Genomic DNA, 9,772 nt, shown 5'->3' on the forward strand with positions numbered 1-9,772 from the left:
AATATTCGTGTCAGGGAACCTATTACAAGCATCATGCAGCGCGGATTTCTAAGCAGAATATTCTGGACATCTCAAGGGGTTGTTCTGTGATCAAAACAATTAAGTGACCCCTACATAGTAGGACAGTAACCCACGCGACATTTCATACGAATCAGCTTGAAGTACAGGTATCTGAAAATATCAAAGAACTATGATGTTTGAGCTGTAATATGATGGCTTTTTGAGCAAATTCAACCCTATTAGACAATCATCTTGCCGCAAGACAACTGACGTAGGCCTTCTACGCTGCAAACTGGTACAGCCAGTAACTGACACTAACACTAATGCCCTTGAAGTAGAGAAACAGCTTGTGTGGAGATCTGGTGATTCTTGCCTCTCCTTGAGTGGAGATCTGGTGATTCGTGCCTCTGCTTGTATGGAGTTACTGTGATCCTTGCCTCTGCTTGCATGAAGTTCTGGTGATCTTTGTTTCTGTTTGTATTGAGTTCCTGTGATCCTTGCTTGAATGAGACCCGGTGATCCTTGCACTGTTAGAAGTTACCGTGAAATTTAATACATCCTACCGTAAAAATTTTACGGACTCGACCGTGGAATCGGAAATACTTCCATACCGTTTTAGACCAAGCCGCGCATGCGCATTTGTGTCGCTTGTCAACTTTCACAGGCCAACATGGCCGAAGCGTATGTTTTTGTTGCTGTGTTGTGCTTCTTTATCGATGGTTGTGCTTCGAATACCTGCGTGGAAAGTAAATCTACATAACTCAAGGTAAGTATAATGTTTTTATATTTTAACATAATGGAATGAAAATTCATTGTAACACAGTTTATTAGTGCTATATTATTATTATTGTACTGCTGTACTATGCAACGAAGCCAAAACCACGTGCATTTATTCAATTTGCTTGTGTAGTGGAAGATATAAATTCATCGATGTCTTTATCACATGTACCACATTGCAAATACCGGTCACTTTCATTAGGTAGTATACAAACGATATATGAAGTGCGTGTCTGTTGTTTACAAGTAGTACTCAGAAATTTTTGAAAGCAGAAACTTGCAATAGCCGAGTTACGGATGGTAGAAATGTTTAGTAACAGTCTCTGAGGTACAATTTTTTCTTACTTGACAGGTTTTGATGTTTTATGCAGGCGCGGCTCGTGCATAATTTTCCTGGGGGTTCACCAAAATTATGCAAAGTGGACTTATCTAAACCTTTTGAGACACTACACGCTTTGGTTCGTAGAGATAGTACTGGGAAAATTATCAAATTTTGACCGGTAGATTACTGACAAAGTTAATTTGCTTTATGTTCAGATAACAGTGACAGCACCAAGGAGTGTGTGTGTAGGGGGCGATCATTTTAATTTAAGATTTTCGTATGGTATTGTATTTAGGGGTATCTCAATTCAGAAAATATTCTCGCCTCAATTTTGCCTTTTCCACTCTTGCCAACTCTTTTCTGGTCCCACCACTGTCAAATAGACTATATTATTGGAACTGGATCCTGAACCTACAGTTAAAAATACAAATCTCTGCCTGCTAAAATGAGTATGTATCAGTAACCGAACCCAAGACCCCTTGATTACAAGATAATTCTTATATAACTATTCGAAAGTATATCGCTAAATCAAAGCGATTCGATTATATTCTATGCAATATGTTAACTTCGCACACAGCAACAAATACACTCCTTCCAGTACACAATCCACCTCCCTCCACTCAACGTATCATCACGCCAAATATATTTCAATTACCAGCCACGCACTTCAAAACAAACTAACAAGTATGGAGGCAATGACACGTAACAAAGTCAATCGCGCGCGTCCCTTCGAACACCCTCTCCTTACAGCTAGTACTCTCGTTCTAGCGTATAACTGATCGCACGAAACCAAAACAACTTTTTGGTCGTCTTCTGACGTAAGTGCGAAATGCCTTCATTGTTAGGTTAGGCTTGAATAAATAGTAAATACTACATTTTTGGTCAAGCACGGTAAAGAAACCGAAAATTGCAGTGTATATATTCTAAGACAACTAAACCTAAAAAGCCTAACATGTCAACGAAAGCATTTAGTCTGACGTAAGAAGACCAAAAGGTTGTTTAAGTCTTGTCCGATAAGCGACCACTCGCCCTCGCGCTATTTTTGACTTTTCGGCTCCTTCCACCTGAAGTGTTTCCATCTTAAAGAAGAAAACTCTGAATGTGTAGGCAAGTTGTTTTCTATCATATTTACCTTATTTGTCCCATCATCTTTACATCTAGCTTTCGTTTGGGGTCACCTCTACATTTACATTACATCCTCTTCATTAATCTAATAAGTCTTGTAAAATATAAAAATACAAAGAGAATGCCAAGTAAATTCAAATTGAAACACACAGTGCAACACTGGAAGAGAGAAGAGCGTGATTCACTCCAGCTCGCTGGTGATCCTACGAACTGCGCATGTCCGTTTTGACGAGACGACCTTCCTGGAGTAGCCGACTGCATGTATTTTCGCCATATGTACGCGTCGAGCTTCTGCTAGCCGTCCTAAGCTTTTAGCATGGTAGGGGTTGTTTTGCGGAGGTTCAGCGGAGGCTTTGCACGAAACGGAACTAGAGGGGAGCTGAGTGGCTCTGGCCCGCGGTTCTTCTCACTAAGAGAATTTGGCACTCTACGCTTATGAACATCTCAGTTATTGTTTATTTTGTATATTACTGGGGGTTCACTGCACATTTGCGCTATACAGCCAACCGCGCCTGGTTTTATGTAACATAGAATGTGCTTCTAAGCGCGGAAAGCACGAACAACCGCGATATTTGATCCCAAACCACAGCTCACGTAAATTAAAAACCTCCTATCTCGGAGTACTTTCGCAACTTTTTATTGGTCAAAATTGGTGTATGCACATTCAAATAGCTTAAAATACGTGCAAATGATAACGTCATCAAACTTAGCACTACTAACAATAGTTACACTTCTATTTTGGTTTTGTGAGTTTTAAGTCCTTCGTGTTTGATTTACTTTATTTTATAATACATTTAAAATGTAAAATTAATATTTATTTTCAATTATTGACTTTTATTATTAATATTTTGGGTGCACTTGCACAAAGCCTTCGAGCTTCCCTGCTTCTGGCTAAGGAAACTAGGTACTTTACTTCACCATAACTCATTTCCCTGAGCTAAAAACAGCAGAAAAGCTACATAAACAACTTAATCTTTATAAAAAATGCAAAAACTTTCACTTGGTGGTACAGAAAGTCAAGGGTACCTAACTATTCATCTGGCATAACAGCCTAAAAGTACTGGCTGAAATTGTATGGATTTCATCAGTAGTGACTGAATGATACTGTTAATCCTGAACCTCCACACATAAATAATTCCAGGGAAGGGTTTAAAAGCTTTACGGGAAAAAAATGACACGGTGTGCTTCAATTGTCCCCTTCCTTCACTTATCCTGTACACTGAAAAAAAAATCATGGAAATTAGCCGAAATTTATCTGAAAGTCCCAAAATTATAGTAAAATTCAATATTGGGTTCTAGACCCCATCAGAGTAAAGATATTTTGATCTAGCTAAGGTTATCTGTTGAGAAGTATTTAATCCCATGGGAGATTTATAAATGAAGAACTGGTCTCCCAATATTGTTCATTTTATTCATAATTTTGTATTTAGGTAAGTAGAATTACATAATTTTGACAAAATGTCAAGTGAATGGTTAAAAATACAAATTTATGAGTAATTATAATAGTGCACATTTACACAAGTTGGAGGTGTTATATTTAACTTTGTATGTGAAAACAAAATTGAAACTTAGAAATTTTTATCTGCGGAACACTGAGGAATTTTCTAAAAAAATAAGATGGCAACATTGATTTTCACTAATATTAACTATTTGGATGTTCCATAACATATTGAGCATCCAGTTAAAATCCTTCTGCTAGTTCTAAGCAAATAATGTGAAGTAAAAGCAAATTTTTTGTAATAATTCAAAATTCCTTCGGTTTTGCGGCATTTTCCAAGAATGACACTTTTACATAAAAACTGAGTGGTACTGACATGAAAGATGTTAGTTCTTGGTGTTATTTTGTATTTCCCTTCAAGTTTAAACTGTTTATGACTGCAACAATTAGCATTCATGCATATTTAACTGTAATTAGGTATCTTATGACTGATTTAAAATTATTTTTCTCTCGCAAGAATTGCAATTTTGGACAAAATTTGGATTTAAAGTTCTAGTAATCAAAACAATGACACAATATAAGTTTAATACAGTAGATTTAGGTAATTTATGGTTTGATTGTTATCATTAAGTTTAAACCTGTTCAAAATTGTTAATAATTTATGGTTTTCATGCTCAAAATTCATTTAATTACAGGTTTTTATGAGAAATTCTGATTTTAAGTCTGGAAAGTAAAAGATATGCCAAGAACTGTGCCAATGGGTAGTGAGCTGTGAAATTTCTGTGGGAGGTCCTAGAAACTGCATTGGAACCTCTTTTGGACAAGATCCACAAGTAAGTTGCTTTTCATGTTTTCAACTAGAACCTGAAGCAACAAAATACCCACCCCTCCTCCCATTAGAAATGGATCCAATAAGTTTTTATAAGAAATTTGAAATGTTACTCACTCAATGGTTGGAAGTTAGCTTGAAAGATAAATAAAATAAATCATGGTAAAGGTTATTGAAAGTTTTCAATCTTGTGTTCTGACAACTATTATTCAATCCCTTTACCTTTACTTCCCATGTGAATGGCTGTATGTGGAAAGAGTGGGTCATGGAATTGAACAATTACTTGAATTGATACTAACACACAGGGCCTACTTTTTTAAAAAATGCTGCCAATTTATCATACAAACTCCTGTAACTATTTAAGGTCAGAGTGGGCTTTCCTTAAAAGTGGGCCAATTGACATTCTTTGAAATAACCCTTACGTGTATTGAATGCAAGTTGTTTTTTTTTTGTTTGTTCATATATTTGATATTTTGAATGAGATTCTTAAATTTATTATTGTTATTACAGGATCGTCCCTAATAGAATGCATGGAAATTATGCTTTCAATTGAGCAAGGATTGATAGAATGCTTGGCTTCCTAAATGCTATATCAGTATCCATTTCAAGCATGCAACACATTGGAGTTTGGCAAAAGGTATGTTGTATCATGTGTGAATGGAACACTGCACAAACTTTCACATAATAATTAAAAAGCTCCAAATTTGTAGTTCAAATATTTTTAATTCTCCTGAAATATTCACATCAATTCAGTGCATAAAACAGGTGGTTGGGTCAGTGGCAATGTGGTTTTAGTGCTAGACCCATACTTTAATCACCAAACATTCAGAGTTTGAGTCTCTTGTCAGTATGGATGTGGTTTGTTGTACAATGAGATGCATAAGAATTGCAAAGTAAATTGTCCATCGCCATGTTTATTGCCCTTGTTTTACGAAATGAGTGTTTAAAAAAATGAAACAAAATGTCAAACAAGCTGCTGAAAATTTCTACACCAGCACTTGCATACATAAAAGGTCAGTCCCTAAAAACACGAAAGAAGCAAGAGAAATATGAATGAAAATTGTTATGGACAATTTGCTGACCCAATACTTGTGCATCCCACTGTACCATTTATTATTTAATCATAATATTGGTCATTTCTCATCTTAGTATTGTCTCTTAGATCTAAAAGATGAATGGTTTAAACACTGAATGCAGTACTGGGTTTACCATATGATTTGGCACACACGGAACGGAAGTAAGGTAAAGCCCATCATGCACCATGACATGAAGGCACAGCGCAATGTGGAAGTTGGGCCCCACCAGTGCTGTGATACCATAATTTACCACAGCTATACACTAAATTTCATGAAACGTTAAGTGGAGACCATGTTTCCATTAAATATGGATTATGTTTCTATTAAATATATGGATGAAATCTGCAAACTTCTCTAAAAATGTGGAAAACGTGGTGGAATACTGATGATGATGATGATATATGTCATTTTACAAATAAAAACAAATATGGAATACATATTTTCATGATTGCATTTCAACATGCAGGCTACAGTACAGCATGTTATTGTATCTCCATTTCTTGTTTCATTGCTTTTTTGAATTTTAGTTTTGTTTTCTGTTAACCACTTTAATAATACTCGTAATGACACTGAAAATGAAAACTTGCAAAAACGTACATAAGAAGTTCTCTTCTTGTTTTGAACTGACATAATGCAGACTTCAATTGTCTCATGGCAGTAAAGACACCCAACTAACTGGATTGTCATGGTTCACATAGGAGATGTACTGCGTAGAAATTTTTGCAAAGAAAATTCAGGCTTGACCAGGACACAAACCAAGTTCTTTGGCATACCATGTCATTGCTCTACAGACTGAAATAAACCAGGGCTGGCTTAGTAGCTAAGTTAGTATAGTTACTTTTTCAAATTAGTTTACTCTATGGGTAACTGGGAAGGGAGGGGGTGAGACAGCTGAAACATGGTACTGATCACATCATCTCCACTGTAGCCAGTAGATAATGTGGAACCATGTGCCTTCATGGAATGGTGACAATTTCTGCCACCTTTCCACATATGTATTTATTTTTTGAGGGAACTGTATCAGTTGGGAAACTACTACTGAGCTTACGCACCACTGAACACCTTTGACAATGTTATTCTGTTACTTGAGAATTAATGAAATTTTAAATTTATGCTGCTGCAATAGCATTTGGTTTTGTATCAAATTCCTTAATGATATATTTCTTCTTCCCAGGTGATTTAATCCAGCAGAAGGGTCCTAAGTTAAGAAGAAAAAAGCACAAGTGCAATGTAGTAATTATTTGACAAAATGCAAAGAAACAAGTGTAAAGTGAAAATAAATAAAAAGTAAATTATAATTATGTACTTGGTTGATTTGAATAAATTATTTATATTATTTGAATTATTATATCTCATTTGAAAATTCCATTTTTAAAACTGAAAAGTATTTGAGGATTGCACCAATAGCAGGGATGGAAGATTGGTAGTAATGTCAGTAAAATCCAGGTTTTTTTAAATCTTATTTTACTTATTTATTTATTAATTTTTTATGTTGAATTGATTCTCTTGGGCTATCGATCAAGTGGGTTCTGCAACTGTTTCTGAGCTTTTGAGAATAATGCCACTATCTGCAGGCTAGAATTACTTCTTTACCTTTACCCTGAAGATGAGAATAAAGTCAGATCTAGGAACTTCTCAGACTTTTGTAGAATTCATGTGGTCAAGGAGAGAGAATCTTTTCATCATTTGCCTACAGAAAAACTTCGGCTTATTATAGTATTGTGTGTGTTTATGAGTGCAATTTGTGATTTACTTGTTGCATTGTGAGGAACTTGAAGTGAAATTATTTTTTTTTCAGTTCAATTACAGATATTTTTGTAATATTTCCTAATTTAAGTAATAATAATTATTGTACTAACAAAGTAGTCTCATTATGGAAATGTATTTCCATAAATGCTAAAACATTGAAATTTTAAGGTTTGAGGGCTATGTTTTCCTTTCTGCTTTCTATTATGTTATTCACAGGCATGGAAGTCCGCAGAATTTTTTCCAGGGAGGGGCAAGTAAGGTAATTTTTTCCAGGGGGGGCAAAGGACACATATTTTCCTCCAAAATAGTGGTGCCCTCTCAAAAACAATATTTCAGTCTGAAATTATCATGTTTCTTCAACGAATTTATAATAATTAACATAAATTACTGTGACTGAAATGAAATTATGTGTGAAATATATAATTTTTAGGTACACATTCATTTTTCAGGGAGGGGCCATGGCCCCCCTTGCCCCCCTTCTGGACGCCCATGTTCACAGGATTCCTGAATATCTGAAAACACTGAGAATTTGTTTTTTGCTTGGAAGGATTTTAAACATATTTCACCTTTTCCTCATAACTGTTTTTCTTTGTGAATGTATCATATCCTTACAATGCATTCGCGCACACACACATATGAAGGGCCAGGGGGAAAAACGATGAATGTCGATTTTTCGCCCATTTTGAGATCGCAACGCCATCTGATAGTTCAGAAGCTGTACTATAAGAATGAGAACGGCCTTGGTTGGGAAACGATGAGAAGTGCCTGAAAAACGCATTATTATTTTGGCATATATTAACGTTCTTATGGAAAGAAATACTTTGTTTTTCATTTCCTGGCAAATTGTCTCGAATGAACATTCATCGTTTTTCCCCCTGGCCCTTCATATTGTAGTAAATGGAGAGGTATAGTTTCAAGTCCACTTTATGTTCAGATAGGCTAATTGGGGCTGGACCTACAGTTTTGAAGTGGAATCCAAACCATTGCATTATGCCTCCACCAGGGTATTGAACTCAGGACTCGATCACAAGGTAAGAATAATAGCATTGTGCCATCAGAGGGCCTGGAAGTATCTAATAAAATAATTAAAACATTGCCTTCAAGAACATGTTAATTTTGTCCAATGAAAATGTATGACATTGATGGTTATGGAGTTGGTGAAATGCTATTTTATTTATAAGTTGTAATTATTATTTTGGTATTTTTGTTTCTTTCTGCATATTGGGTTAAATGTGATAATGATTATAAATGACGGAATGGGTATAATAAATACAATGATACTCATGTATGAACTGGGTTTCATACCTGGCACATGTAGCTTTATGGGACGTTAGCTCACCAGTCCACTACAGAAGCCAGAAGGGGACTCTAATACGTAATTCGTAGTTCAGTATTTCCCCCTAGTTAAACAGGTAATTTTTACTTTCTAACTACTGTCGACCTGTGCAAGGGTACGTAAATCAATTGTGTGTTGTGCAAATGTAAAATTCTCTCTAAATGCCTTAGTATCGTGGAAAACGATGAACTGTGCTGCCAAGGAGTGTTTTAAGCACATACATTGGCAGTGAAATTGGAAATTTTATACCTATGCCAGAACAAAATCAATCATCAATATGTAATGTGAAAATAACTTTTTGACATTGTCTGGCCAAAAAGGTATCATTTTTTACATTATGCAAAAAGGTATTCCATCTAAATACAGCCAATTATTGTTTAAATTACGGCATTATGCCGTATTTTTTAAAAAACAAACTTGTTAAAATTACGGTATATTACCGTTTAATATACAGGTATCCGTAAAAAGAAATTTACGGTCACCGTAATTTTTACGGTATCTGGATGGCAGCGAGAATTGACGGTCTTGGACCGTTTTTTTTACTGTCAACTTTTTACAGTGTGCTTCTGCTTGAATGAGACCCGGTGATCCTTGCTTCTGCTTGAATGAGACCCGGTGATCCTTGCCTCTGCTTCTATGAGACCAAATGATCCTTGGCTCTGTTTGTATGTGACCCGGTGATCCTTGGCTATGTTTGTATGAGACCCGGTTATCATTGGCTCTTTTTGCATGAGACCAGGTGAACCTTGCCTCTGCTTGAATGAGACTCTGTGATCCTTGTCTCTGCTTCAATGGAACCCTGTTATCCTTTCCTCTACTTGTATAAGACCCAGTGTATCTGTTTGTATGATACCCGGCGATCCTTGCCTCTGTACGAGTTCTGTTGATCTATAGAAACAAGTAGTCCCTGAAATATTTGAAAATGCCACCGTTCAGGCAGAATTTTAGGTGAAAATGGAAAAGGGAAATTTCATAAAATAAATTTTATTTCTCTTTCGCTAGCTTTATACCCTAAATATCTTTAATTAAATATTTTAATTTGTAGCTTGAGAAAATAATACCTTATCATTTTATCAGCTTTTAAAATTATCGTATTGTAGGGGCCTCCCCGATTGCTTAG

The 9,772-nt window shown here is 35.8% G+C and overlaps 1 long non-coding RNA gene across 2 annotated transcripts; it reads left to right on the forward strand.

The window, feature by feature from the left end:
- Positions 1-674: 674 nt before the first annotated feature.
- On the forward strand, positions 675-6,909 carry LOC145995157 (uncharacterized). Of its 2 annotated transcripts, none has more exons than XR_014442414.1 (4): positions 675-766; positions 4,358-4,495; positions 5,002-5,128; positions 6,742-6,909. It is a non-coding gene; the product is annotated as an uncharacterized LOC145995157 (long non-coding RNA). The 2 variants fall into 2 exon arrangements; XR_014442415.1 differs by lacking the exon at positions 675-766 and adding an exon at positions 939-1,105.
- Positions 6,910-9,772: the final 2,863 nt, after the last annotated feature.

Source organism: Lepisma saccharinum, chromosome 11, assembly GCF_977018435.1.
Source record: "Lepisma saccharinum chromosome 11, izLepSacc3.1, whole genome shotgun sequence".
Lineage (NCBI taxonomy): Eukaryota > Metazoa > Arthropoda > Insecta > Zygentoma > Lepismatidae > Lepisma > Lepisma saccharinum.